At 39.4% G+C, this 27,921-nt stretch overlaps 1 long non-coding RNA gene across 3 annotated transcripts; it reads right to left on the bottom strand.

The window, feature by feature from the left end:
• Positions 1–4,014: 4,014 nt before the first annotated feature.
• On the bottom strand, positions 4,015–25,852 carry LOC116265548 (uncharacterized). 3 transcript variants are annotated; one of them, XR_007574988.1, is made up of 7 exons: positions 25,448–25,852; positions 22,279–25,348; positions 15,147–20,601; positions 10,846–11,043; positions 6,051–6,285; positions 4,605–4,839; positions 4,015–4,459 (listed from the first exon to the last, which is right to left on the bottom strand). It is a non-coding gene; the product is annotated as an uncharacterized LOC116265548 (long non-coding RNA). The 3 variants fall into 3 exon arrangements; XR_007574987.1 differs by having other exon boundaries at positions 15,147–25,348; XR_004175093.2 differs by lacking the exon at positions 6,051–6,285 and having other exon boundaries at positions 15,147–25,348.
• Positions 25,853–27,921: the final 2,069 nt, after the last annotated feature.

Here is a 27,921-nt window from a genome sequence, read left to right as displayed (position 1 = left end):
TATTGTTGTAAATTTTCTGTTGGAGTACGTATAATTATTGTTTGAGCATGCTAGAATTAGAAATTGATGATTTAGAAGGCATGCTAGAGATGTCGCTATTTTGGGGAAGTTTATGCCCATTTTGAGATGGACGAGGATCTATGTGTATTAATGTTTTTCTAACATGATGTGTTGATTTTTGAAGCAATAGAGAAGCATGGTAGAAATTGTGATGTAGTCGTGAAGGTTTAAAACCGTTTTAGCAAGCTTAGGAAATAGGCTTCTATTGATGTACATATGTGTTGTATGTTGAGAATCTTAATTGCGGGAAAACGCCTCAACTAAAGAAAACTAATGAGAAATGTGTTACTGATGGATTGATTGAAGCATTGAGTTTTGACGTTTGGTCACAACGTAAAGAAGTTAAGAAGAGGCCTATTGCGGGGCTTGTAGGTTGACACTACCCGTCGACACCCATTTGAGGCGAAGACATGCCTCGATGTTGGTATTTTCAGATTTGTATCGATTGTATAGCAATGCGATTAGAGAACTTATTTTTTTACTATGGTTCCAGGTACACCGGGCACCTCAAGTAGACCTTGAGCAACGCGGGTTGTAGTTTTGAAGTGTTTTGTGGATGTGCGACAGGTATGGCGGCATTCCAGGCAAATCTCTTCCTGGGCAATTGCGTGAATGTGTGTTCCTAGGATCGTGGGATCCTAGGATTGTGATGTGATTGATGGATTGTATTGTGAATGAATGTGTGTATGCATGCAAATTGTTTGATATATGGTATGATTTGTTTTGAAAGACTATGAGAAGCATGTTTTGAAAATGTTACGTATTTGCATGTGCATGCTAGAATTGATAACTGTTTAGGACAGATGAGGTGGAGTATCGAGTCGAGTATCTCCTCGACCCCAATTATGCATTAGAAAGCATCCTAGAATGATAATTGTCTAGAACAGATACGAGTCAATCACGGATCGAGACTACTCTCCGTGGTTTGGCTAAGTTTTGAAAGGTGTGACTGATGTGTGTGATTGTGAGTGATTTGTCATGTGACAAGTTCTGTTTAAGAAAGCTATTAGAAGCTTGTTTTGAAAACTGTTACGCATTTGCATGTGCATGATAGAATTGATAACTGTTTAGGACAGATGAGGTGGGTATCGAGTCGAGTGTCTCCTCGACCCCGATTGTGCATTAGAGGGCATCATAGTATGATAATTGCATAGGACAGCTACGAGCCATCATGGATCGAGACTACTCTCTAGGATTTGGCCAAGTTTTGAAAGATCATATTGATGTGTTTGATAAGATGTGAATATTGTGATTTGTTGCATATGTATTGCCGTGGGCAATAATGCAATTGATTGAAATTGGAGGGTAGTTGTACCCATATTGTATGATGGCTGTTAATGTTATGTGTAGACCTCGTGTAGAGGCAGTTGGAGGTGTGGGTGCACTCGTGAAGTGTACTGGTGAGAACTTAGACCCGACTAGCGATTTCTACGCTTGAGAATAGATCCCAAGTCCAGGATCAACTCGCGGGAGCCTAAAGTCTACACTTAAGCAAATTATATTTACAAAACTTTTTCCGTCGGACAGCAACCCCAGCTTAATAGTACCCTGGGTATGAGATACAAGTATGTTTTCCCTATCCCAAGTCTTCAATCCTATTACAAAACTGAGGGGATTAAGGCTAGTACAAACGCGAGCAATACAGATTTAACTCTCACAACTCACTCATCATTCGTTCACAAACCATGCATACAATCCCTAAGAACGGCCAAACCATGCCCTTTCCCGTTGGTGGTCTAGCTACTCGCAGTCGTGTCCTTGGCAAGGTGCCTTGGAGGGACTACCGACAGTAGCAAATGGCTAGATCCTGGCTTAGAAAGCAAATGCACCCAATAACCCCATTTTATAGGATGTTTAGAAGTTACCTAGCCGATGAGAGATCGACTTAAACAGCAATAGGATCCGAGAGAAAACCAGTGGCTTAGCCACTCTCGGATATCTCAGCAAGGAGGTGGAGTGGAGGCTAGACCCGCCTGGTCTAGGACGCCTGGTCTTCTAGTAAGAGCTGGCAGAGAGAGATTGAGGATCTCGGCAACAGAAGTGGATGGTGTGTGGCTGTTGCAGGCCTCGGTCGGCCGAGAGAGGCAGCAAAGTGATGGAGGAGCGCCTAGATGGAGGCAGGGGCTCGGCCCACCTGGCCGAGGTCACCTTGGCGCCTAGGAAGATGATCGGGAGATGATTGCAGCGAGGGAGGCTACAAGATGACTTACTTGCTGTAGTAGAGATGCTAATTTGATCACGTGCAAACCTTGGAGGTGAACCTAGCTAATGAACTCCAAGGGGTCAAACCGAGCCCGGAACAAGGAATGAGCTCGGAGTGGGATTAGGTAGGCTCGATTTGGGTTAGATTGTATAGAGCCGGGAGATGGAGATTAATTGCTAAAGGTTTGGTTATGGCTTAGAGATAGACTAAGGTCAGGCGTATGATGGTGGAGGGTTAATTCTACGAGAGAGTGAAATTAAGGCTAGGTGAGATGGCTCCTAATGATGAGAGGTGGCTCTTAATGAGTATGGCCGGTTATGAGGATGGGTTACACCAAGGGAGGAAACTAAGAGACTTGGATGGAAAGGAGCTTAATTCACGTGAGGGCTGGATAAGGTCATTGAGTGGAGAGTTAATGTGAGGCTAATGATGAGAGGCAAGGTGGCGTGAGGAGTGGAGCACTTAAGATGGTGCCGGTTTTGGTTTGGGGAGAGCCAAAGGGTCATACAAGAGGGTATAGGTGTTATGCACGAGGGGGAGATGGGGTTATAACTCAAAGTGGGGTAATGATGAGGATTCAAGAGTTAGACAAGTGGCGAGTTAAGAGGGTAAGACTCTTGGGCTGGTGAGGCTTTAGGGACGGTTGAAGTTGAGAGGCTGCTGGTTTCCTTTTCTTTAAGGGCTTAGGAGGTGGAATGACTACAATGCCCTCGCCAATTAAATTCTAACTTAATAACCAATAACACTGACCATGGGCAAGTTGAGAAAACCAGAAGTTATTGAGTGCCTCTCGGTTTTGGACTGAAAAATTGTAGCGTTAAAGATTCCGGCGAGCAGGGACGGAATTTTTACCGAAAGCTGGTTCTCCGCGATGGTTGGACGGATTGCATGCAATTTGGTGGGGATGTTGCTAAGGCCAGGGCGATGCTACTGGAATAAGTGAGAGAGTGAAACCCGCCCTGGTTTGCTTCAGAATTTGCCTGCAACGTCCGCCCGATGGTTGTTTGATTCTGCCAAGTCGTGAATACGAATTTGCTCACTTTTGGGGAATTTCTATCTCCTTCGACAGCAATCCCTCGACTGAGTGGGGTTTGGATTGCTGCTGCCATGGACGAGTTTCCAAGGGAATTAACCGATCAATTTCGCTGAAATTCTATTGGCCGTCTACCAACAGAATTCCGACGAGCTCTCTCGGTTTCTTACCGTGAAAATCAGTCTCCTAAGAGCTAGTGTCGATCCTCCTTTCCGGCGCTCTTTCTCTCTGTTTTTAGCAAAGATCAAGTGGCCTACTAGGGACGATTTCAACTAGTCCTCTGCTCTGCTCAAGTATGGAAGGAGCCGGGAGATTATCGACACCTACCTCTTCTCTTGCAGCCGGAGTCATGCGCTTGGGTACTAGGCGACTAGAGCCACGAGTCGCTCTCCTCCAAGCCTTCTTGATTATCTTCTCCTGCCTCTGACTCCTTCCGGGGATGAAGAAGTTGCACCGTAAGAAGATGGTGATTTAGTCGGGGAATTATGCGTAGGATGAAGAAACTCCAAGAGGAATTCCAGTAGCCTCGAGGAATGTCTCCAAGCTTGTTTTGCTTCAACCAGAGCCACGGGTTGGAGCCTTTGGATTCCGATCACCGGCGGTAAGACGATGAAGGGAAGAGAGAGGCAAGAGCCAATTCACACAAAAAACTCAACTTCTAATTCTTGATTGCATAATGAAAAAAGACTTACAAAAGAGTTTAAGTACTTGAAATAAAACCAGTTCTTAACATGAGAACCGAGACACTTGCTGAAATGAAACGACTCAACTATAAAGCAAAAGCATAAAAGGAGACTGAGACGAGATGTCTCGAATGTTTAGTGAGTTTGGCCTCTCCCTCACGGGTTCAGCCATATAACTTGCCTAAGTTAGGCCTTAGGCTTGCCACGCGTGGACTGGGTCAGGACTAGACTCAGGGTTCGAACTCGCTATAACCGGATCTAGGTCTAGTTCCCGTGCCTGTTCCGCCTTGAAGTCTTCAGCTCGCTACCCGCGCTCCGCTGATGATGCTCCGCCCACACCGCCCGCTGCATCAACTTCAAGTTCTATGTTAGCCTCCCTTAGCTCATCTATGCTTTTCATCATGTTGGCCGATGGTGCTTGACTCTCTTGGCCTTGCTTGGTCGTGCTGGCCCTAGTTCTCGGCCACCTGGTGGGAAGGTCTGCATCATGTACCAACCTCATGAGATAGCCAGTCATTTTGTGAATGTGAAATTATAATGATAATAATGAAAGAATAAGAGATGAGAGAACAATGGGATGTTGTTATGTGTTTGGTAGACATCCCGCTTTCGCCACTGGTCTCACCTGTTCGGAGCGCAAGCGGTGCAAGGCCTTAAGGTACTGTTGTGTGATGTGCTTGGAGCGTTGGGCTCCCGCCTTCCCAACCTAGGTGTCCTAGGGATGGCTGAGTATCTCTCCTTGGAATTCACACATCCATGGATGAGTGCTCTACCGTTGCAGCGGATGAAAGGATCCATTCAATTCTGGGCCACCACGGGGGTTGTCTCTTGGCTATAGGCCGCCCGCGATGTGCACGTGTCTGTGTTTGCACCCACAAGAACTGTCAATTCACTAAAGCTAATGAAAATGAATGTGTGAATGAAATGTGTGTGAACGAATGTATGTGATTGATGGACATATGAATGCTATGACTGAAATGGAATGTTTAAGCATGTCATGCATGTGATTGAGATTGTGTTACTATGGCCCTTGAGTGGCCTTTTCATGTCGTGGTCTGTGTTAGAGGTTTTCTTGGCAAATGATGTGTCTATGCCCTGATACCACATGACGATAGATTGGTCTTATGATTGTTCTTAGATTTGAGCCTTACCTAAGAGGGTTTGGAATTTTCCTTGTTTGTTGCCATACTGCGAAGGCTAAGCCTTCAATTGTTTCTTTTTTCAGGTTTTGGCGGACCCAGGGCAACAGGTTGATCAGATGTTTTGAAAGGCTATGAGAAGCATGTTTTGAAAACGTTATGCATTTGCATGTGCATGCTAGAATTGATAACTGTTTAGGACAGATGAGATGGAGTATCGAGTCGAGTATCTCCTCGACCCCAATTATGCATTAGAAAGCATCCTAGAATGATAATTGTCTAGGACAGATACGAGCCAATCACGGATCGAGACTACTCATCGTGGTGTGGCTAAGTTTTGAAATGTGTGACTGATATGTGTGATTGTGAGTGATTTGTCATGTGACAAGTTCTGTTTAAGAAATCTATTAAAAGCTTGTTTTGAAAATTGTTACGCATTTGCATGTGCATGATAGAATTGATAACTGTTTAGGACAAATGAGGTGGGGTATCGAGTCGAGTGCATCCTCGACCCCGATTGTGCATTAGAGGGCATCATAGTATGATAATTGCATAGGACAGCTACGAGCCATCATGGATCGAGACTACTCTCTAGGATTTGGCCAAGTTTTGAAAAATCTGATTGATGTGTTTGATAAGATGTGAATATTGTGATTTGTCGCATATGTATTGCCGTGGGCAATAATGCAATTGATTGAAATTGGAGGGTAGTTGTACCTATATTGTATGACGGCTGTTAATGTTATGTTTAGACCTCGTGTGGAGACAATTGGAGGTGTGGGTGCACTCGTGAAGTGTACCAACCTCATGAGATAGTCAGTCATTTTGTGAATGTGTAATTATAATAATAATAATGAAAGAATAAGAGATGAGAGGCCAGTGGGATGTTGTTATGTGTTTGGGAGACGTCCCGCTTTCGCCACTGGTCTCACCTGTTCGGAGCGCAAGCGGTGCAAGGCCCTAGGGTACTATTGTGTGATGTGCTTGGAGCGTTGGGCTCCCACCTTCCCAACCTGGGTGTCGTAGGGATGGTTGAGTATCTCTCCTTGAAATTCACACATCGATGGATGAGTGTTCTACCGTTGCAGCGGATGAATGGATCCATTCTATTCTGGGCCACCACGGGGGTTGTCTCTTGGCTATAGGCCGCCCGCGGTGTGCACGTGCCTGTGTTTGCACCCATAGGAACTGTCAATTCACTAAAGCTAATGAAAATGAATGTATGTGAATGAAATGTGTGTGAATGAATGTATGTGATTGATGGACATGTGAATGCTATGACCGAAATGGAATGTTTAAGCCTGTCTTGCATGTGATTGAGATTGTGTTACTGTGGCCCTTGAGTGGCCTTTTCATGTCATGGTCTGTGTTAGAGGTTTTCTTGGCAAATGATGTGTCTATGTCCTGACACGACATGACGATAGATTGATTTTATGATTGTTCTCAGATTTGAGCCCTACCTAAGAGGATTTGAGTCATCCCATCTCAGAAAAATAGTAACCTACATATAAGGGTCCCTCTCTCAACATATTTAGATAACATAGCTCCTTCCTGATCGTGAAGTAAAATTATGCATCTTGGTTAATCAGCAAATTGTTGTCATGTCAAACGGATATTCTTTAGTGCTTTAACTAGAATAATAGAATTGTTAAAAATGTTCAAAAACATCAAAGAATGTGGACAAGCTTAGGAATAAGTTGCAGTCCAAACACGAGTTTAAATTGGCAATTGCTTGGTAAACCTACTAGAAGTTTAGGTCATCTAAAAGTAGAAGAATGAGAAACAACCAAAAGTACTGGTGTGAAGATTGGATTTGGCATGAGATGATAATAAAGAAAGAATAATGTGGTGGGGTTGGTCCCCATTACCATTCCATCATCTCTCTGTCGAGAAAACCAACATAGAGAATCATTTTTAGCCTAAAATTCTAGATTAAGTTGGGGTTGAGCCTGTTGGTTCCCTGTTTTGTCATATTTATAAAGAAAAATTGAAATTCCAACTCCACAACAAGCTTATTCCTTATTTAGCATTGATTTTTATATTTTTAACAGGATATAACAAAAGACTCGTATTTTCAAATTAATGAACTTATGGCGACAAACCTTCCTGATGATCCCATGATCAACAGCATAACAGACAACTTGAAAATCACCCAAAGTTAGACACTATGGCTACTTGCACTATAGAGAAAACTACCAAACTCTATAGAATACACAACTAGCATTCCTACAATAAAAAACATTATGGCTTGCAACTGAAATATGTTAAGGAAGTTCAATGTTTGTAGAGAAAACTTAAAATGTGCCAATTATTGAAAAGCAAATGCCAAACAAACCACATGCTTGCTCAAACTACCTTGCAGTAAAAGGAACACAAATAACCACACTTAACCCAAAATCCATGATACATCATCAAGCGCCATTAACATTGCCAAAAAACAATCGGGCATACATTGAACACATGATTTTCTGCATAAGATCGTAGAAACAAATGCCATTCCAGTGAAAATCTCAGAGATTACACTCCAAATTCTGACAAAAATGTATGCAAACAGCAACCTTTATCTTTTGAGATTCCTATCTTTAGTTTGGTGATAGTTGTTGCATGATTGTGGTCAAGATTAACTAGCAACCTTTATCTTTTGAGATTCCTATCTTTAGTTTGGTGATAGTTGTTGCATGATTGTGGTCAAGGTTAACTGTCTCCTTTGATGCTCTTCTTGCAATATTCAAATTAGGCCAGTCATTTGCCACATTATCCATTTTGGTATTACAATTGACTTCATCCTTTTCCAAATGGCAGTGCTCAGTCAAGTGAGTGTTCTACTTATATTGAGCACAATATTTGATACTATCTTCATGAATGACTCCTTAAAAAAGCTTGTTTCCTCCAACTTCCATTTGTATCACCGATTTAGGAGTAAACTGTAAGGGGACAATAATGCATACATGCACAAATCCTAAATGAGAAAGGAAAGCATATGTAGATCCAAAAACTCTTCTCACAAAGTGTCAGTAATACCCTAAACACTTTATGATTCCAAAAAATGGGTTGAAGCCTTGGAAGACAAATTCACAAAGGGAATTTGAAGTCATCTTCAATTTTTAATGAATCACTAGGGTACCATCTACTGTCAGTAAGACTCCACTTCAAATCCATCGGTTGACCAAGGTATGCTCCATTGCACAGTTGACTGGCCTGTTGATAATTTTCTAATTACTAGCAGCAACCCTTCTTCTTCAAATATTAACATTGCCTGCAACTGATAATTTTAACATATTTTATCATTTCACGAAAATGTTTAGGTGAGATAATGGAAAAAAGAAAAAAAAAGTGACACTTTTGTTGGATATGCTATCACCATGGTGTAAATGATGTAGCTGTGGAAGGGTTTTAGTTTTACATTTATGGGGCTACAAATCCAAAATTTTGAGTTGAATATTTCAAGAAGAGAAGAAGCATGACATTTTTAAAAGGCACGATTCTTACAATTCCAAGTAACTAAATAGCATGTACCACAGTTCTCTGGTCATAAAAAGGATAGTCCTTAAGGTTTAAAACACACTAACATATTAGGCAACAAGAACAGAACTTTTCTAGCACTCTAGAGACAAACCTTGGCATATTTTTAAAATGTAGGCTTCCATGTTACCAAACACATGATTGTATCATAACCGAATTGGATAATGAACAAAAATGAACAAAATAGCTTCGCATATTTTTAGAATGTAGGCTTCCATGTTAGCAAACACATGATTGTATCATAACCAAGTTAGATGTGAGATGCGAAGTTCTTGTCAAAGATATTCAGTCAAGCAACCTACAAACTTAAGCAATGTACGATATGCAATTCAAAGACTCTATCAGAATGTGACACACAAACCCATGAACTTGATGAGATTATATTTACCAAAAGAATCAAGTTTTCATGGGCTGACTTTTTCAGGCCTATTTGGCCCGCATGACGCCGAGGGATAGTCGGTCTGCGACACAAGTGAATGCATTGAAAAATAAAAACCAAGCAACTAAGACAACAAAGCACCTAAACAACCCATGTCACAGTGCAAGTGAAAACTAAACATGACACTATGGTGGAAGCCATTAAAGCATAAAATAAGCAAGATTGAACTACTATAAAATCAAACCAGCAATTGCCCAACTCAACAAACTAAATCAAAATAAGATCCTACTGAAAACAAATCAAGGCAATGACCTTAATCTATCGTGGACAAGTGCAATAGCTAACTAAAGGATCTATTCAACTAACCTGACACTAACGTGACACAAGAAGAAAGAATCTGAGTACCAACCTGGTCTAAAACCATGAAGGACCCGAGGACATAAAACCCAAAACTCATGCAACTTCAACGAATAGAACCTTTCAAAAATGTCACAGTTCAAAATCGACTACAAAATTGACTCATCCTTTTGAGAAGAGGTTTTCTATGACAGACTCAATCCTAAGACTGGGTTATGTTGAAGACACTCGGTTAAGATGGAATAATGGGCCAGCCTTAATCATTTATCCCATATGCATCTCTTGAGACGAAGAAAATGAAATTCGTCACACTCAACAGGAGTTGACTAGGTTTGAGGAGTTTCATCTATCCCACAAATGGACTAATGGTTTGGTAATGGAATGGTAATGAAATGACAAACATCTTTCAAGACCAAAGGAGATTGGTTTGTTCCTCCTATGATTAGAGATGTCAAGTTTTTATTTTGAAATAATTCAAAAATGATCAATTTAACTAATAAGCATGAGTGCTTGTGTTGTGCAAATAATATGGCCTTCATTTTATACATAGTACCGTACAAGCATCAGGATTCATTTCGCATCAATGTCGTCAAATCTCTAGAAGGGATGCCTTTCAATTTCTAAAATATGAACATAAAGGAATAGTCCTCAGCATGTTATGTAATCAAAAATAGAAGAAGATCTCGACCCTAGAATCACACATCTACCAAAGATTGTCACATTCAATTCCTGAGAGTTCAGCCTTCATGCCTTTAATCTCTTGGCATACACCTTTTGCTTTTTTTTCCTCTTTTATTTTTTTTTTTCTTTTTTTCTCTTGCATTCAGCTTTTGTCTTTTGATTTTCTTTTTCTTTGATTTTTTTTAGGCCGACCTTCACCTTACACATTCCAAATACACACAGACTGAATATGAAAGAGGACCTTTATTAGAAAAAAGCCATGTGAAGAAACTGGGCCGAAGTCCCCAAGAAATATATGAAGGATAAGGTGGATCTGGTTGCTGGGCTAGCTCCTAGGTCTAGAAGTCTAGGGGTTGGGGCTGTCAGATTACAGCAGAACTTGTCAACAGATGGAAAGAAGGAGAAAACACAAAAATGCGAGCTCAATCTCATCACAATTTCCAAAATGGGTCATGACTCATGATCTATCTGTTATGAATGTATTTTATGTTCTTATTTGCATTCTTTTTCCTTTTCCTTTTCCTTTTGTGTTTTCCATTATTTTTGTTTTTTCCTTTTTTCTCATATAAAAGATGTTAGAGCCCCAACGGCTAGATTTAACTAAAGCCCTCTTACCTGCCTCTTTAAAACGCCATTCTGGTCCATTTGTAAGCATTAGTCTTGAGGTTTAATGACACTTTTTGTGCCTTAGTGCACAAATTATTTTCTAGTTCTCTTTGTGTGTGCTCTCTTGTGAGAGTTTGTGGTGTGAGAAGGTATACATTTATATTTATATCTACTTTCCTTACATGGTAGTGAAGTAAGAAGAACTTGGCAGCGAAGTAAATTCTCCGACGACTCTTTTCTTCAACGACTTCTTTCCTTTCGTCTCTCCTCGTCCTCTTCTTGCCGCCTCTCTCTCCTCGTCCTCTTCTCGTCTTCTTTCTCTTAATCCACCAGCAGGGAGACGATAAGAGAATAGAACTTGGTTGTACTACGTGGAGGACCTGATTGTAAGATTTTGATATCTAATGTCAAACCACCGAATGAAGTTAGATGCAAAAGGAGAAGAAGAGGAACGGACTGCACGTACAAAAGAGAGAGAGAGAGAGAGAAGAAAAAGAGCAGCAACCCTAACATCTAGAGGTGGGCATCGGACCGGCCTGATAAAACCGAGTCGGGAACGGCTCGACGAGCCAGCCCATTGGGCCCGGGCCCGACCCGGCCTGTTATAATAGAATAATATTTTTAAATTATAAAATATTTTTTTAAATATAAAATATATTTGTTAGTAATAAATATATATTATTAAAATTAAAAAATAAAAAATATATTTTTTAATCATTAAGAGGCCGAATCTGGCCAGGCCCTGCTCGGGCCAGGTTTTTCCCAGCCCAGGGCCCAGCCCTACTAATGGCTGCCTCTTGATATCATTATATATTGATTTCGTTCATTATATATTGATTTCGTGGACAACAAAGTGCACAAAACAATGTTAAAAATTACAAGTATGCTGCCGCCCATTATGATTGGGCGTGTGGAGAAGATAGGTCAGGTCTGGTTGATAGGTCAGGTCTGGTTGACCCAATTGATAGTTGTATGTGGACTAATTGAACTTGGGAGTAGTAGTAGTCATCGGCTGTCTTCTTTGTTTCTACTGTTCATCGGCTGTCTTCTTTGTTTCTACTGTTCAGAATTGGTCAGGTCACGTGATTTATGGATTCGTTTTTGTTACTTCAGAATTGGTCACGGGAGACAAACAATCACCTAGCCTTTAACCTAGCCTTTAACCAAAAGACAACTCTATCAATTTAAAGTTAAACCATTGTGTTTTTGTTACTTCAGAATTGGTCACGGGAGACAAACAATCACCTAGCCTTTAACCAAAAGACAACTCTATCAATTTAAAGTTAAACCATTGTAGCGGTATATTAAGACTTTGATGAGGGTTAATAATGAAATGGAACTTCTCTTAAACATTTAACAGATTTATGCATAAGGCATAAAACAATTGATGACTATTTTAAGTTTGCATCTATTGTTAACTTTTAGGGATGAGGATGTAAACGCTAAAAGATTTCCTTTTCCTCTGTGTATGTAATATGAAAGTTTGAACACAGCACTAAAGCCATATGAGAAGGATAAGAAAAAAGATTTGGCAAATATAAGCCGATGCAAATGAACAGTTCATTCTGTTCATGTGTCTCTTTCTCTGGACACTCAGGAATATCATCTTGAACTAGAATTTGCTGTGCACCATCTTTAGTTTAATAAGAAGCAAAGTTTTATGAAGATTGGGTTAAATTTGTGCCTTTCCTCATTTTTCTCCTTGTTTTTGGATACTCATCCCTTTTCTCAGAAAATTGAGCGACTTGGTTATCTTAAATCTGTTGAATTGTTTTGAGGTCTCAAATTTCTGTTGTTTGGAGTAGTGGTTGAATGCTGAACGAGCTGAAATCACTTTGGGTGCAGAATATGAGCTGCTGGTGAAGCTCATTTATACTTTCATGTCCTTAAGGGACATATTCTGAGCTCAGTAATCTTTCTATTCATGACATACTTGAAGAAAGGAAACACTGTATCAGCTAAAAAGCTACCATCTACCGACCGATTGCTTCCTGCAGCTCAGTCATTTTTTCTTTTCCCAAATTTACTGTTGGATAACAGCAGATATGAGCTCCAAGCTAAATCAACTTTAAACTGCTTATTGGATGAATTATATATTTCAGCAAGCAACAATTATAGGATCGGATCATAGGTGCTTCTTTCAGTTCATTCCCTTGACCTAACACACCTGCAAGACTGGATAAGGGTACAGATAAGGGTACATGTACAGTTAAAACTATGATCTTCTATTAGTGTGTACAGTAGGAACTTAGTCTAAGAATCAACAGCCTTTATATCATTCAGAATCAACAGCCTTGCTAAGACTAAGCTAAGCCTTAGTCTTGACTTTCTTTAACTTCATAGGACCTTTCCTTACTGCTCATATTCAGGATCTTTACAATTTTCCTCTTCCATTGTTTGGCAACAAAAACTTGAAATTTTATTCTTCTACTCAAGGAGGTACTAAGAATAAAGCAAAGCCACATCATGGTGTGAGAAGACACTTTTAAAATGTTTTTAAGCAAAACTGAAAATTATCACTTTCACAAAAAAAATCTTGACATCAAATAATATATCATCAAGAGGAAGAAATTCTACTCTAAAGAAGAGGGTGAATGCAAAACAACATAGGTTGGTTCGGTAGAGAAACGAACTTCACAACTCTCCTAAGGACTTCTATACAAAAGGTTGGTTTAATGGTGATGATTTTCCATAAATGTTAAGAGTCCTCAACTGATTGGAAGTTTTACTAATGGTGTAGGTTAAGCTCTTATCTTATCTCAAAGGAAGCCGAGGATAAACCAATCCTATGTCGTGGATTCTGTAAAATCATCAAATGCATGATAATGACAACTATGGGATTGGACTCTGTTAGGCTCAAAATGTACCACTATCCAGCAAAGTTAAATCAGTCTTGCACCGCAGTTACATAAGAAAGACTTTACGAAATGACGATTTTGCAAAAGGATAATGCCACAAGGGACGAGTTCTCCTTGAACTCTCTCATAAAAAGAGAGGATCATGTCAAGCAATCTTCTCCAAATTCTCTTGTTGTGAGATTTTCTTGCAAAGGGATGGACCATTGATTGCTAAGGGGAAATTGCTACTTCTATAGTTCATTCTCCTATCCACCTAAAAAACCACTTTCAGGACCGAGTTGGAATGGTTTAAATGGTTTTAGATAATCCTCTTAGCAATAAGACACAAAAAACAATATGCCGAAATCAAAGCAAAATCACCACGCAAGTCCTAAAATACCCTCATCTCCCTAAGTAAGTGGAAATTCTAGATCCTTAAGTGCAGACAAGTTCAAAATTGTATTCTATTTGATGGAGATATATAGACGCCTAAAAATTAAAGAACCATCATAAATAAAAACTAGAAAGATGAAACAAACACTTAGAAACAAGTATAACTGAACATCTCTTTTCTAAAGGAAGTAAAAAAATCTGAGAACATGCATCTTTTCCATCTATACTGGTTTAACACTCTTAACTAGATCTATACTGGTTTAACACTCTTAACTAGGAAGAGTAAAAGCATTTTCTGTTTTGGTTCTCAGTAGAGACGGTTGAGTAAAGACGGTTGAGTGGAAAAGCACTAAGGGAACTGGCCCTCTTTGGAGAGTGCTTGCATAGAGTAGGCCCTGTTTGAAGTTTATCCAACAAGGAACAATGTTTACTCAGCACAAGACAAATACTACGAAGAATTTAATACAAGCCATCCTGAGATTTTGTAGCCATCTAAAATCCTTGTGATCATTTACAACAACCGCTTAAATATTAAGTAGTAGCAGTTATCATGAAAACTAGACCAGGCTACCAGCAAAATCAAAATACACGAAACTAAGATTAAAATTGAAGACCAACATATCCAAACCAGGCCCAAGAACAGGCATCCGTCATGAACCCAATCCCAACAACAGAATCAGCAAAAGCAAGAATAATCAGAAAAGCCTAAACATCACCAAAGCATCACACCCAACAACAGAATTCGCACAAGGAAACAGACAGTGAATCGAAGACAATAAAATGCAGTCGACGGTACTTATGAGAACACCCAAAACGGAATACATGAAATCCTCCAACAAAACTTCTATTCTGCGACTGCAATGGGCATAAAAGTTACCGAAAGGAAGAGAAGGGGAAACAGACATAGTAAGGAGCCCTAATGTTGGTAAACAACACAAAGAGAAACCTCATAAATTCCAACCCCCACCCCCAACTTTCTGCAATGGGCATAGAAGTTACCGGGAGGAAGAGAAGGGGAAACGGACATAGTAAGGAGTCCTAATGTTGGTAAACAACACAAAGAGAAACCTCATAAATTCCAACCCCCCCACCCCCCGACCTTCTTTATTTTTCCCATCGGCAGCCATCGTAAACAGCAATGGGCCGATGGGCGATGGCTGCCGTTTGAACAGAAAAGGGAGCTGAAGACGCCGAGAAGCGATTCGTTGTTCGGCTACCACCTACCCACAGCATAGAGAGAGAGAGAGAGAGACCTGAGTAACCTGACGAATGACGACCGACGGGACACTGTAGTCACAAGAGCTTCCGAGGTATGGACGCCAGACGGGAGATCGACTGTCGGAGAGTTGGAGGACGCGGCGCCGACCAGGGAGAGTGGTAGTCGGGAGTGAAGAACTCGACGAACGTCGAAGAAGAGGCAAGGCAAGGTGAGGGAGGACTTGACGACCACCGAGGATGAGTGGAGGAGCGAAAGAAAGAATTCTGCCGCCGCCCTATCATTCCTGTCACATTTGGAAAGCGGTTTAATATTTAAAAAAGGAGTTGTGCGAATCGTTTCTTGCAACAATTCGAACCAGTTATATTTTGAACCGAGTCACACTTTAACTAACCGATTCAGTGAACAACTCCATTCCACTTACATAAACCAGTCGGAGTTATGAAGTCGTACATCGTTAAGACTCGGCTTGCGCTCCAGCCAAGCTTTAATGAGTTTTAGCTTCTAGTTCAGGCCTACTTCCACAACCACCCGATAAAAATTATTGGGCGGCTTTAGCTCTAATGCAATGCATTGCGATGTGTGTGAGTAGCGTGTGACTTCTATGGCCACACCCTGACCATATAAATTCACAAATTATATATATATATATATATATATATATATATATATATATATATATATATGTGTGTGTGTGTGTGTGTGTGTGTGTCAATACGAATAGCTAAGAAACTGAGTGGCAAAGCGGCTATGGAGTGAAAAGATTGATGCATGTTTTCTTTATTTCACGATAATGTCGCATGAACAATTAAATAAGTTACTTCTTAATGCATCTAGATGATCATGATAAGGAGCAGGACCTGTGGAGCCCAAGTCAGGTTCTTTAACATCAGACTAATAATCATGAACCAACAAAACATAACAATAATCATGAACCAACAAAACATAACAATGAATCAAGAGATCAAGAGAACACATATCCAAAGGCTAAGCCTATCTATCTGCCCATATGCAATTCACTAGGTCTGTTACATCACATTGGCGTCAGTCATGACTCCAACCTCCACCTGTCATATACTCCACAATCCACATACCACATTATAACATGCAACTATAAATAGTACGTAACAAGTATAAGAATAAGCCATGCAACAGATAAAATTTTGATTCATTCCCCTCTAGGGAGGATCAATCTAACATTTCTTGGCGCTACACTTCTATGGTCAAATGGCACAACACCCCAAATATAATAAGGGGTCTGCTAAAGGTTGCCTAGTTGACTATTCATGCAATCACATTCAACTATTCATGCAATTACATAAGAGATGGAAAAATCGACAACATAATCATTCGCATGGGAACATGCGCACAACAAACCCCAAACAGGACAAGGTACGCAGTGCTCCTCAAGAAGTCAAAAACAAGCCAAGCGGACCATCAGCAGCAATACATGGCCACGGATAGAGTTGTGGTCAAGCCGAGCTGGCCATGGTCAGCCGCCGATGACTGGAAAAATGGCTCGGGCAATTCAAAAACTAGCTGCAAAGGCACTATTTCACAAACTGTCTAGTTGAGGGTTTGCATAATATCCCAGTCTGCACCATTTTTCATCAAGCAAAAGTTATCAACGCGTGCAGCACATGAAATAAGCATGATTCCAAAAATATGGTGTGAAATTATGCATTAACTGAATCAAAACCATTTCCGAAAGCAAAAAGGGATGCTAGGGACACCATACCTGATTCTTGTTGATTTGACCACCTGAAAATCAGTCTCCTCCCTCCCCTCATCTCTTTCTTCTATCCCTCTCTTTTGGTCTTGAAATGGGGGTTGTGCAATGACCTCCGTCTTATTTTATTTTATTTTTCAATCTTGTCCCCAATTTTGAAGCTATTTACTTTCAAACTGAAAGGTATTTAGTAACTCTTAATTATGGAATAGTTTAATTGAACTTATATTAATTAAGGTTAATCTATACTTAAGTCACAGTCAAGTATATCTTAATCTTGTTGTTAGTTCCTTAAGGGTACCCAACATTTACATATAAGCAGCTCATGAGTTCTTAATAATTCCATTTAAGCTTTCCAAAATTCTCAAAGAACTCATACAACCTAAGTAACACGGGTACAGCTAGGAGGGTGGAGTACTCGTCCGGTACTGGTACGACACCGGTATGGATACGAGTACGGGCTTGGGTACGGGATGGTGCGGCGTTGACCGTACCAGGTACGGTCAACCTACCGAAGGTCGTATCCGTCCATTTTTGGATACGGTCAACTTTGACTAAGTCCAAATCCATCCGTTTTTTATGTTTAACGATTATTTGATTTTAACTTTTAAACTCATTTTAACGTTAAAAAAGAAACGAAACCCTTAAAACATTCGACTTTACTCTTTCTTACCTCTCACCGAGCGACCGCAGCTTCGAGCCTTCGACTGGCGACGACTTCCGGTGAGTGTGCAACGGCCGCGGCGAGTGTGCAGCGGCCGCAGCGACTGCAACCGGCGACGGCAGTGGCGGCCAGCGACAACATTCGTTCCTCTTTCTCACGGTATTTTTTTTTCTCATTTTTCTTTTCATTCTCATCGGCTCCACCCCTGCCTTCATCGCCGGCAACGAAGCAGCAGCGACAAGCGACAGCAGGGGCGGCGAACCCAGCGGGGAATGGTGACGACGGCAGGAGGTGACTGTGATGTTTTTTTCATTTTTTGTTTTCATTTTCATCTGCTCTGCCCCTGCCTTCGCCGCCGGCAACGACCGGCGACGGGTTGTGTGTTCAGAAAACTCACCGCCTAAAAGTGAAAACCCATCACCCCTCCCTCTGGCTCGCCCTTTCTCTACCCGAGAGGGTTTCAAATCTCTCTCTCTCTGTTTTCAAACAGCGAATTGACTCTGTTGGCATTGCTTTGTTTTTCTCTCCTTTCCTATCAGCGAGTTCCGATCCTTTTGTTCGAAATTTCTTTTTTCGCTTTGCGAGTGTCTTAACGGATGCATCTCAAGCTCTCGCTTTCAGAGCAGATGTGCGAGAAGTTGAATTACGAAGCTATGCTTATATCTATCTCAGAGTCAGGGGCTGACCGAGGTCAATAGCCTAACATCTTGTCTTGTCTGAACTCGCGGATTGTGTCCAGGCCCGACACGCCATTAATGAAAACGGAGAAAGATGCGGTCGAGACGTCGAGACACACGTCATAATCAGGCTCATCCATTCCTGTGGAATCCAAAGAGCGGTGGGCGAATCTAGAGCATCTTTCGACAATTATGGAAGGACTCTCTGGAAAGGTCAGAATCCAAAAAGGTCAAGACTCATTTGTATGTCATTAGTACTCACCATACCAAAAAGGTGAAGATTCTTTTGAAAGGTCAGGACTTCTTATGGAAGAAAATGATCCGGATTGATCTCCCATTCACACAGTGGTAGCTGAGCTATCGATAGCTCACGCCAATCGTGGCAGCGAGCAGGTCGTGTGTTTTCATAATAAACTTGATCTTCTTTTCTTCCTGGTAAGCCAGAGATTTAGATAATAGAGGCCTTCTTTTCATTCTTCACTGTCTTAGAATATTGTTGAATGTGGATTGGATTTTCCGGCAGGTGCTGCACTCATGCCGTTGTACTGCATGAGTGCTGCATGTAGAGTTGTAGATATTAATGTTGGCAAATTTGTATTGTATTATACAATACAAATTTGCCAACAATACATTTTTATTGTATATGATTTTCCACTACATGATTGTAGATATTAATGTTGGCAAATTTGTATTGTATTATACAATACAAATTTGCCAACAATACATTTTTATTGTATATGATTTTGCACTACATGATCCCTGTTAACTGCGTCTTCCCTAGTTATTGTTGTGAGCCTGTGGTGATACATCGTTTTATGAGAGGATTCATCTATTTTGAATGTATTTTGAATTATGATTTATGAATATAATGATATGTTATTGTGTTTGTTTGTAATTTTTGATATAGATATGTGCAAATATATTTTTCTGTATTTTTCGACATATATATATGTGTATACGACCGTACCTCGTACCTAAGTTTTTTAAAAATGGTCCGTACCCGTACCGACACCGTGCCCGTACCCATGTGACATAACATACAACATATATAGCATGTGACATAGCATACAACATATATAGCAGATTATAAACATATATTATATATTGTTATTATGGTGCATATATATAACGTACGTTATAAGCTATATACATATATAATCCTAGGTTGTATAATATATGCAATATATTATAAGCAATATTACATATAAATTATATGTATACATATAATATATTGTTAGATATGACATATACAAGTATATACATATATTATATATTATATATTATATATGATATATGTACACAATATGTGTGTACTTGGGCCTTTGACAAGTACCTGTGTGGCATAGCCATCTATAAAATCAACGGTAGAAAAGTTGCTTCCATCATCTTGTACACTTACATATGGATGTGATTAACAACCTTCAACTTAAACGTAGAGTAGATTGAAAAATTACTGGTTGACATCAGCCTTGTCGAACAACTCCCATATTTTCTAGTAATAAATGGAACACAGGCTCCGGTACAACTCCTGTTTTATCAAAATCAGCAATCTCAGCTCCTTAATCTGCCCAGAGCTGAATCTGTATGCACTGTCAACACAGCACAGAGGTTCCTTCATCCTCCTCATAAATGTTCTTCATCTTAACACTATCCCACACCTCACATCTTCTTTCTCCTGCCAGCTAACTACAATCTTTTATGCTCAGTCATTGAGAGTAATGTGGGAAGTTCGTTATCAAATCCTTATTGTGCTGCTCCACTATATCCCAGTTCCTGCGGTAACATCTTTAACATTCCATTGGCTTCAGATGAGATAACAAGCTTTTGCTGAAAGTGTCTTCAGGTCCTACAGTTGAGTCCTAAGGGTGGGAAGGGTGTGTTTTTTTTTTTTTTTTTCGGGTGTGGGGATGAGAAAACTTTCCAGAAGACCCACAATCCAAACCTTTCCAATTATAGCAAATCAGTCTATAAAGGACTACTTTAACCAGCAATTACAACCTCAAGCCCTTGGCATATATATACTGCCAAATAGTCTACGTGGAAGTTGGATCTACATCAAGAGAATCCTTTACCATATTTACACGTTCTCACTGAAAGTTCAGGGACATACATAACTATAAAAAGAAACAGGGATCTAGTTGCCAACAGACCAAAACTAATGCTTTGTCAGTTGCAGAAGAATGCAAGCTTCCGTGTAGTCATGAGCTTAATTTAAAACACGATAATATCGGCATCCAAAGTTCCCATGTCACATACCAAAAGTAAGAAGGTTCAGGAAAGTAACTGAAGGAGTTAACAAAAGACAACAAGTAAATAGAGAACATAATTTTAAAGGCAAGCATGGGACCAGAAAGCAGCAAATTACATGATCTGGCTCCCATGACCATCCATGAGGTCCCTTAATTTGGACAACAAAAGAACCCTAAAGTTACAACACAAGATACACAATGTTAGTAAGTACAAAGGACATCAGCAACATAGTGAACATGCATAATGTTAGTAAGAGAAGAGATCCTTTCTGGCTAAGGCTTTAAGCTGCCACAGCATTTATTCCTTTGTCTCTTAGATGAATTGGTAGCTCATTATATGCGAAAATGTAAGCATGTGTGTGTGTATACGTCTCTACGAAAGCACCTGACATCTTGATACCGCACATGTTAGAGAGTCTTAGCTAAATATTGCACAAATACATGGAATATACTTGGCACATTCAGGTAATATCCCCAAAAGACCATACTAGATTATAAATGCCCATAAATTAATATTCTTAATTACCTTATGCAATAGAAAACCATAAGGACTGAATTATAAAGTTCCAAACATAGATAAAAGAACATAGACCAAGTACCTTAAGGTTGTTTTCTTTCTAGAAACAAGCCAAACACAAAAGTCTTTCTTCAATATCAAAAAGGAGTTGGAGTTCTAAGTTAGTGATTCATAAGAACATTTTACATTTTTGTACAAAAAATTGAGAAACTGAACAACTAAGTCTAAGACAATCACTAAAAGCTGATCTTCAGCAGAAACAGCCAATTCAGCCCACCTCACCACCAAAATATCTGTGTCACATGGATATGGTTATGAGTGTGGGTGCATCTATGACAATTGACAATATGGGTTAAAACACAGCAGCATATATATACAGGTTCTCTTCATCAGTCATTATGAAGGAGGAGAAACCCAGGTCTAGGAGGCCATCGGTTCATGCAATCTCTCTCTTGCAAGTTATCTGCCCTCATTGGTGGCTCACCCCTTGCCCTCTGGTGTCTTAACTCGCTACCATCAGATTCTTCTTGCTGGTACTCTCTCTCTCTCTCTCTCTCTCTCTCTTTCTCTCTCTCTCGCTGGTAAACTGTACATGGTAATTGTGTTATTCTTTTTCCCTTTCTTAAGTTTAATGTTTTGGATTGGATCTGACCAAATCTCATCTAACATACCCAATTGCTCAGGGCCCCAGGCATATTTGTGTCAAAAAAAAGCCATTCCAACACGGATACTCCAGGGCAATTCCCATACCCCATGTTGCTTAGCAAAATATACAAAACAACCTTTCACTTTGTAATAGTTCACCTGCCTTCTTACCCATTTACTATAATGAAGAGTAAATCTCTAAACTCTAAAGTTCCCGAACCACATTCATTATCAGATGTTTCTTATCAAAGGGGTATTTTTTATATATTATGTGTCCTAAAACCTAAATGAACATGAAAGTTGCACGTAAATGAACATGAAAGCTGCACAAAGGACCAACAGATACTATAGCAACCAGAAGCTATTGATTTATCAAAAAGTGAGCAGCATTAAAAAGTACATTACCAATAAGTTTTTGATGCAGAAAACAGTTATAAACTGCAGAGGCTTGAGTTTTACATGACAGAAAAATATGTTGTGACAAAATTCAGCAGCTTCATTCAGGAAACTCTTGGAATCATTAAATGAAGAAGAGACATTTACAGAAACAGTGAACAAAACCGATAGAAACATCTGTTAGGAGTGGAACAGCACTGCAGTTTAATTTACTATAACACTTGCAGCAAAAACTTACAAAACGTCCAGGCAACCAGAAAAATAAGAAAGCTAGTGAACCTTTTTCTGATACCTTATCATAAACTGGAATGAAATAATAACCATTTGGAGCACACTGAGTGCTTTCTTTCACTAGCCCATCAACTGTTTGGAGCTCAACCTATATTTTCGTTTTATGTGTAAAACATACAATGCAGAATACTGAATTAAATAACTTGGAAAATTCAAGAGGAGTATTGAAGGATATACAAGCCGGAAAAAAAATCATGAAGGTTGACTAAAACAAAATTTAAAATGCAAAATCATAATATGGTAATTACTATTTATCCCAACATTTGCATGCATGGATGAAAGAACACTTCATCTGCAATTCGTGTATGCACATGATTGATGAAAGAACACTTCATCTGCAATTCGTGTATGCACATGATCGTGTATGCATGTGCGCCCCTGATGAACATAAAAGCTCTTCCACATTATCTTCACCTCACAATACTGCTGATCTTGAAGTCATAGGATTTTAGGTATAAATTGCATAAAACACTAAGCAATATGCTCTATAACATAGCAAAGTTACTCCAACTGAATCACAGTGCATATCACCAGTAGTACATGGTTCGATTCTACAGCCACGGTGCATCAAGATGCACAATGAAGTGTCATAAGTGTGACTTTTTCATCTAAAATATCATTAAAATATTGCATTATCTGGGCAGTCATTCCAAGGTTGTTAAATCAAGCTCCAAACAAGAACGAATAGCAAAAAATCCAAAGTTTTAAATATGTCCAAGGAGAATAAATAAGCAAACAGTTGGCGCTAAAGAATATGTAAATCCATAAACTTTTGTGGACCGTGTGGGCAACTGCCACACAAGCCCACATTTAGCTCTGCCCCGGTCTTATTCCATGTCAAAGTAAGTACTCTTCTTTTGTACTCTTCTTTTTATGTTTCCCTACGCTGATGGATGAAAATGACCTATTAAATATATGATCGAGATGCATTCTATTAAAGAAAGCTGGGAAATCGTTAGTCAAAAACTTAAAAGTACTATCTGATGAAAAAAAGCATATGACATAAAACATTCACTAAAATGAAAAGAATGCCAGCAAGGAAAGAGCCCTGACAATTCTGCAGCAAAATGAATCAAACGATAATGATCAGTGTATGGCATCGGTTTTCTTTCATCCTCACGTACATGTTACGAATTGTGTAGTTCACCATTGCAACAAAACAAACCTACTCAAGATTAAAGTAATAATTTGTGAATTTAAAAGGAGTTCACCAAATAATACGCGTGAAGAACAATGTTTTTCAGGAAATCATAAGGAATAATAATTCTTGTTAACATTCATATAACCCAAGAAAGTATTACCTATTAGATCGTCTTCCAATATTCGATATGGTAAAAGAATCAATCGAATATGAAAGGGTGATGCTGGAGGATCTCTTTCGACTTGTGCAATTAACAGGCACAAGCACCAGTAATCCGACTATTGAACACGGCACAAAAAGCTTTGTGCTGAAGAAGAAAAAGCACAGAAATGCAAATATGGTCAATCATAGTTTCATACAGAACGGTCCCAAAAACATGCTTACTGCAAATATGAGAATATCTCATGCATAAATTCTGCTGTCGAGAGAATTTCAAAAGAAGAATAAGGATTTGACGGGAAAAAAACAAGAATCATTGATCCAGACAGAAAGAAAGAAAAGAGTTCACTTGCAGGATGTAAACACAGAGCACAAACCACATCCGAAACCCATCAAACTTGAATTCAACAAAAAGAAGGAACAGGAAACAGAACCAAGAAAAAGGAAAGTAAACCGATGGATCATGACAAGGAAAAAGAAAAGGCAAACCTCTTTACCATCAGAAGAACAAGACCATACCGCAAAGGCCCATCAAACGTGATGACCATTGAGTGAACCAACGATTTCTATTGACCAAGAGTCAAAAAGTCAGAAAAAATTTGTTAGACGGATAGAAATCTCTGCCGCTACACAACACAAATCGAACTCTGTGTCCCATCAAATTTGAAAGACCTTAAGGTGATACTTCCTCGCAGGATTTCCCCTCACCCAACTTCAAGAAACTGTTTCAAAAGGGGAAACACAGCAACAATCTTCTTGCTCCAGACACCAAATTCCCAGAAGAACAAGAAGGAAGAAAAAAACCAACAACATCCGAAAATAGCAAAAGAAGGCTACCCAAATTTGAAGAGCCTAATGACCACCAAGGAGTCCAGGCCGCAGTTCCTCATCAAGTCGTCCTCTGTTACCCCAAACGCCGGCCCTACCCGCTCGAAAGAAGGAAGAAAGAAACCTGCAGAACGAGAAGGCGTCTTCCTGGTAGCCGGGGGGGAAAGCCCCCTCATCCCTCGACATGGTCCGAGCGCGATATACGACGGCATTCCCTAGTTGCTTCTTGAAGATGGAGAACAGTACGAGGATGATAAACAGGAGGCCGATGTAATGACGCAGATGCCAACGGGCTCTTCAAGAGTCCATGGGTTAACAGAGAGAGAAGTGGGCAGTGATCGAGAGAATGAGGGTACGTGCGGGGCTACATGCAAAACCGACATGCAGCATGCCACGTTGAAATCGAGCCGGTGTGTAACCATAACGGTTTTAAGTTTCCACTTAAACGAATCGTATCGTTCCTGATTAAGAAAAATCACAAAAAAATTGTCCCTAGGATCGAACATGAAAATTTCTTTAATAAATAATCAAAACCCCGAGTGCCTCTATTTTTATTTTCTTACAAGAAGCGTCTAAGTTGTTAAAAACTAGAGCACTTGATGTAGGAAATGAAAACCAGACCTATTAAAATTAATTATTAAACTAAGTTTTTTGAAATCTTCTATAAAGTGAGTTGATGATAAATATATATTAGGTTAGTTGTTTTTTACTTAAATTTTAATAGTTAAAAACTGAACGGTGCTTATAACATCAATTTTGGTAGTATAAAGATCATTTTTTTTTACAAAAAGAACTTGAACTAAATCATAATTGTAAACACGTTAGAACCATGAAAAGAAGAAGCAGAAGAGTGGTCATTGCTACATTGTTGTTGCAACTGATCAGAACCCAGATCGCCAGATGTTTTTGGTGATGAATACGTCTAGCAAGAACACCATGCCAACTAAAAAGAAGAAAAAAAACAGTTAGTACCTTTAGAACAGGAGTTTATTCATAGACAGTGGTTTGGGCATGAAGGAAAGAACCATGAAATGAACAATACCTGAAAATCAGACCCCCGATGGCTGTCAAGGAGGTGAGCAGGACGCGAAGGGGTTCGTCTGATGAATGAAAAGGTCTAAGGCTGCCGATCGGACAGTCTTGGAAGCGCTTCGTCTTCTGCGAGAGATTCAACATGAGGTTCCTCGGATTCGCAAACCCAGGGAACCTAGTTGGGATTTTAACAGAGGGAAAAAGGCGAGCACCACAGACTATAGCAATGGGACTAAACCCTAAATTCGAAAGAGAAAAGAGGGATGACTGATGATGACTCACCTCGATGGGGTCAAGATTGGCTCTCAAATATAAAAATGGAACCAAAATAACGCCATTTCATAAAAATGAATGAAGTCGTGAAACATCCAAAACGGCCATTTGAACTTCCGTGAAAAAAAAAACGCTCAAAGTTGAAGAGATGGAAAGTGGAAACCTGATTAGATCAACAATGTGTGCGTCAAGATTGGCTCTCAAATATAAAAATGGAACCGCAATAACGCCATTTCATAAAAATGAATGAAGTCGATAAAAAAGTAATACTTAAACTTGAACTTGAATTCTCATTCTTTGAATTATTTTTATAGTTCCCTTGCTCTTTACTCTTTAGACTCCAAATTCAATAATATGGATCAAGTTTTGGCCCTATTGTGTGTGTTTGATATGAATTAGATGGAAAGAAAGGCGATGGCATTGTCCAAATCAAATTTCGAAAATGAATCGGCCGGTTCAATGGTTCTACCCATTTAAAGTCGGCCAAATTGGTTGTGCATTAGTAGTAACATATTATCATATGTACATTTTAAAATATGCTTTGACTCTTACCATGTCTATCCAATCACTGTAGTGTGCTCATGTTACCTATAAAATGGAAGATGCTGGGGTTTTATTGACCTATGTCTCATCGTTAATTAATGCATAATTACAAATACCTTTGCTTGTTATTGAGAAGTGAAGGTGCACTCAGCTTTGGATCCTTGAGGCTTCGGTACGCATCATGAGTGGTACGATGAAATCCTCTTCCTACTTTAGATAGTTTTTTTCTTTATGTTCTTGATAAGAAGAAGATAAACCCCAACATGGATGCATATACATGTATAGGGTCTGGTTGATCAATTAAGATGGCAAAATTAAGAAAAGACTTTGTGGTATTTTTGATATTGACTCGGTCCCCACGTACTTGGAAGAATAAATATTGAAGTTTCTTAAGTTCAAGAGAATAACAAATTTTCAATTTTTTTTTCTTAGATCTTGATATGCAGTGTACCTCATATAAGTCGCAAATGGAATATCATATTTTCCTTTCTCTTAATTTTGGATGCCTTTATTTGAAATTAAAATAAACGGAGGAATCCATTAACCAAGGAAACCTCTTGGAGCTGCACTAATAATCGAAGGACATCGAACAACGTTTTAGAATATTATTGGAGATCTCCTCATATGATATAATTTATGTTGTTCTCCATTTATTATTCTTTACTTGCCATGAAATTAATTTAGAATGACTTCAAGGATGGGAGCCTCAGAACTGGGCAAGACCGAAAGACTAAATGGTTAGCAACATGTATGTATGCTTATGCAAATTTATTATTTTGTGCATGCATGACCCAATGGCGGTATAAACCTTGTGTTTCTACACTAACTAAAATCTTATTTGGATATAGATATTATGTTGAACCATGTTCACATTGTACTTTTGAACATGCATCATCTTTCTTTGTGTAAATACATATTTTCTAGTGTTGATGTCATTGTGTGTGGATCCACATCAGTATGATTTGAATCGAGATAATCATTTGGATTTTTGCTTTGGATCTGATTGTCGATTAAGATCTATATTTGTATTTAGTTTGAACCAATGACGTATTTAGATCTAAATTTATTTGGATATTGGTTAAAAATCCATATCTTGTTTATGTTGGTTCAAAGATATGTTATATGCTTCATTTACGGATATTCTTTGCCTTTTAGGGTCCATGCTGATGACAAAAATTTTGTTTTGCATATCCGTCTAGATGTTGAATATAGATCTCACACTAAACATTGCACTCTTTTGGACCATGATCTCAATTGACTTCTTGAAGACCTATATCTTGTTTATATTAGATGTGCATTGATTTTCACACTAAACATTGCACTCTTGAAGACCTATATCTTGTTTTTACATTCATTTAATTTCAAACCTTTCTATTTTAATTGTTAAATTATTTTTTTAAAAAAATCATCATGCTTGAGACGTATGCCCCAGGCACTAGGTAAAAAGGAAGACGCCTCACCTAGGAGAGGCCCATACTTCTGGGTAAGGAGTTGTGTTCCAGTTCACTTCTCTTGTCTAAGGAGTTGTTTCTTGAAGCAGTCAGCCAAATAAAAACAGTCTATAACATCCCAAAGGGGATTGCCGCAACTGACATAGCGGGGTTGATAGGCTGCCAGCTTTTGTTTCGAGCTCTCTAGACGTCAACTTCTTGTACTATAAAAGGAGGA

The sequence above is a fragment of the Nymphaea colorata genome, chromosome 12 (assembly GCF_008831285.2).
Source record: "Nymphaea colorata isolate Beijing-Zhang1983 chromosome 12, ASM883128v2, whole genome shotgun sequence".
NCBI lineage: Eukaryota > Viridiplantae > Streptophyta > Magnoliopsida > Nymphaeales > Nymphaeaceae > Nymphaea > Nymphaea colorata.
This window is presented reverse-complemented; position numbering and strand designations above follow the sequence as displayed.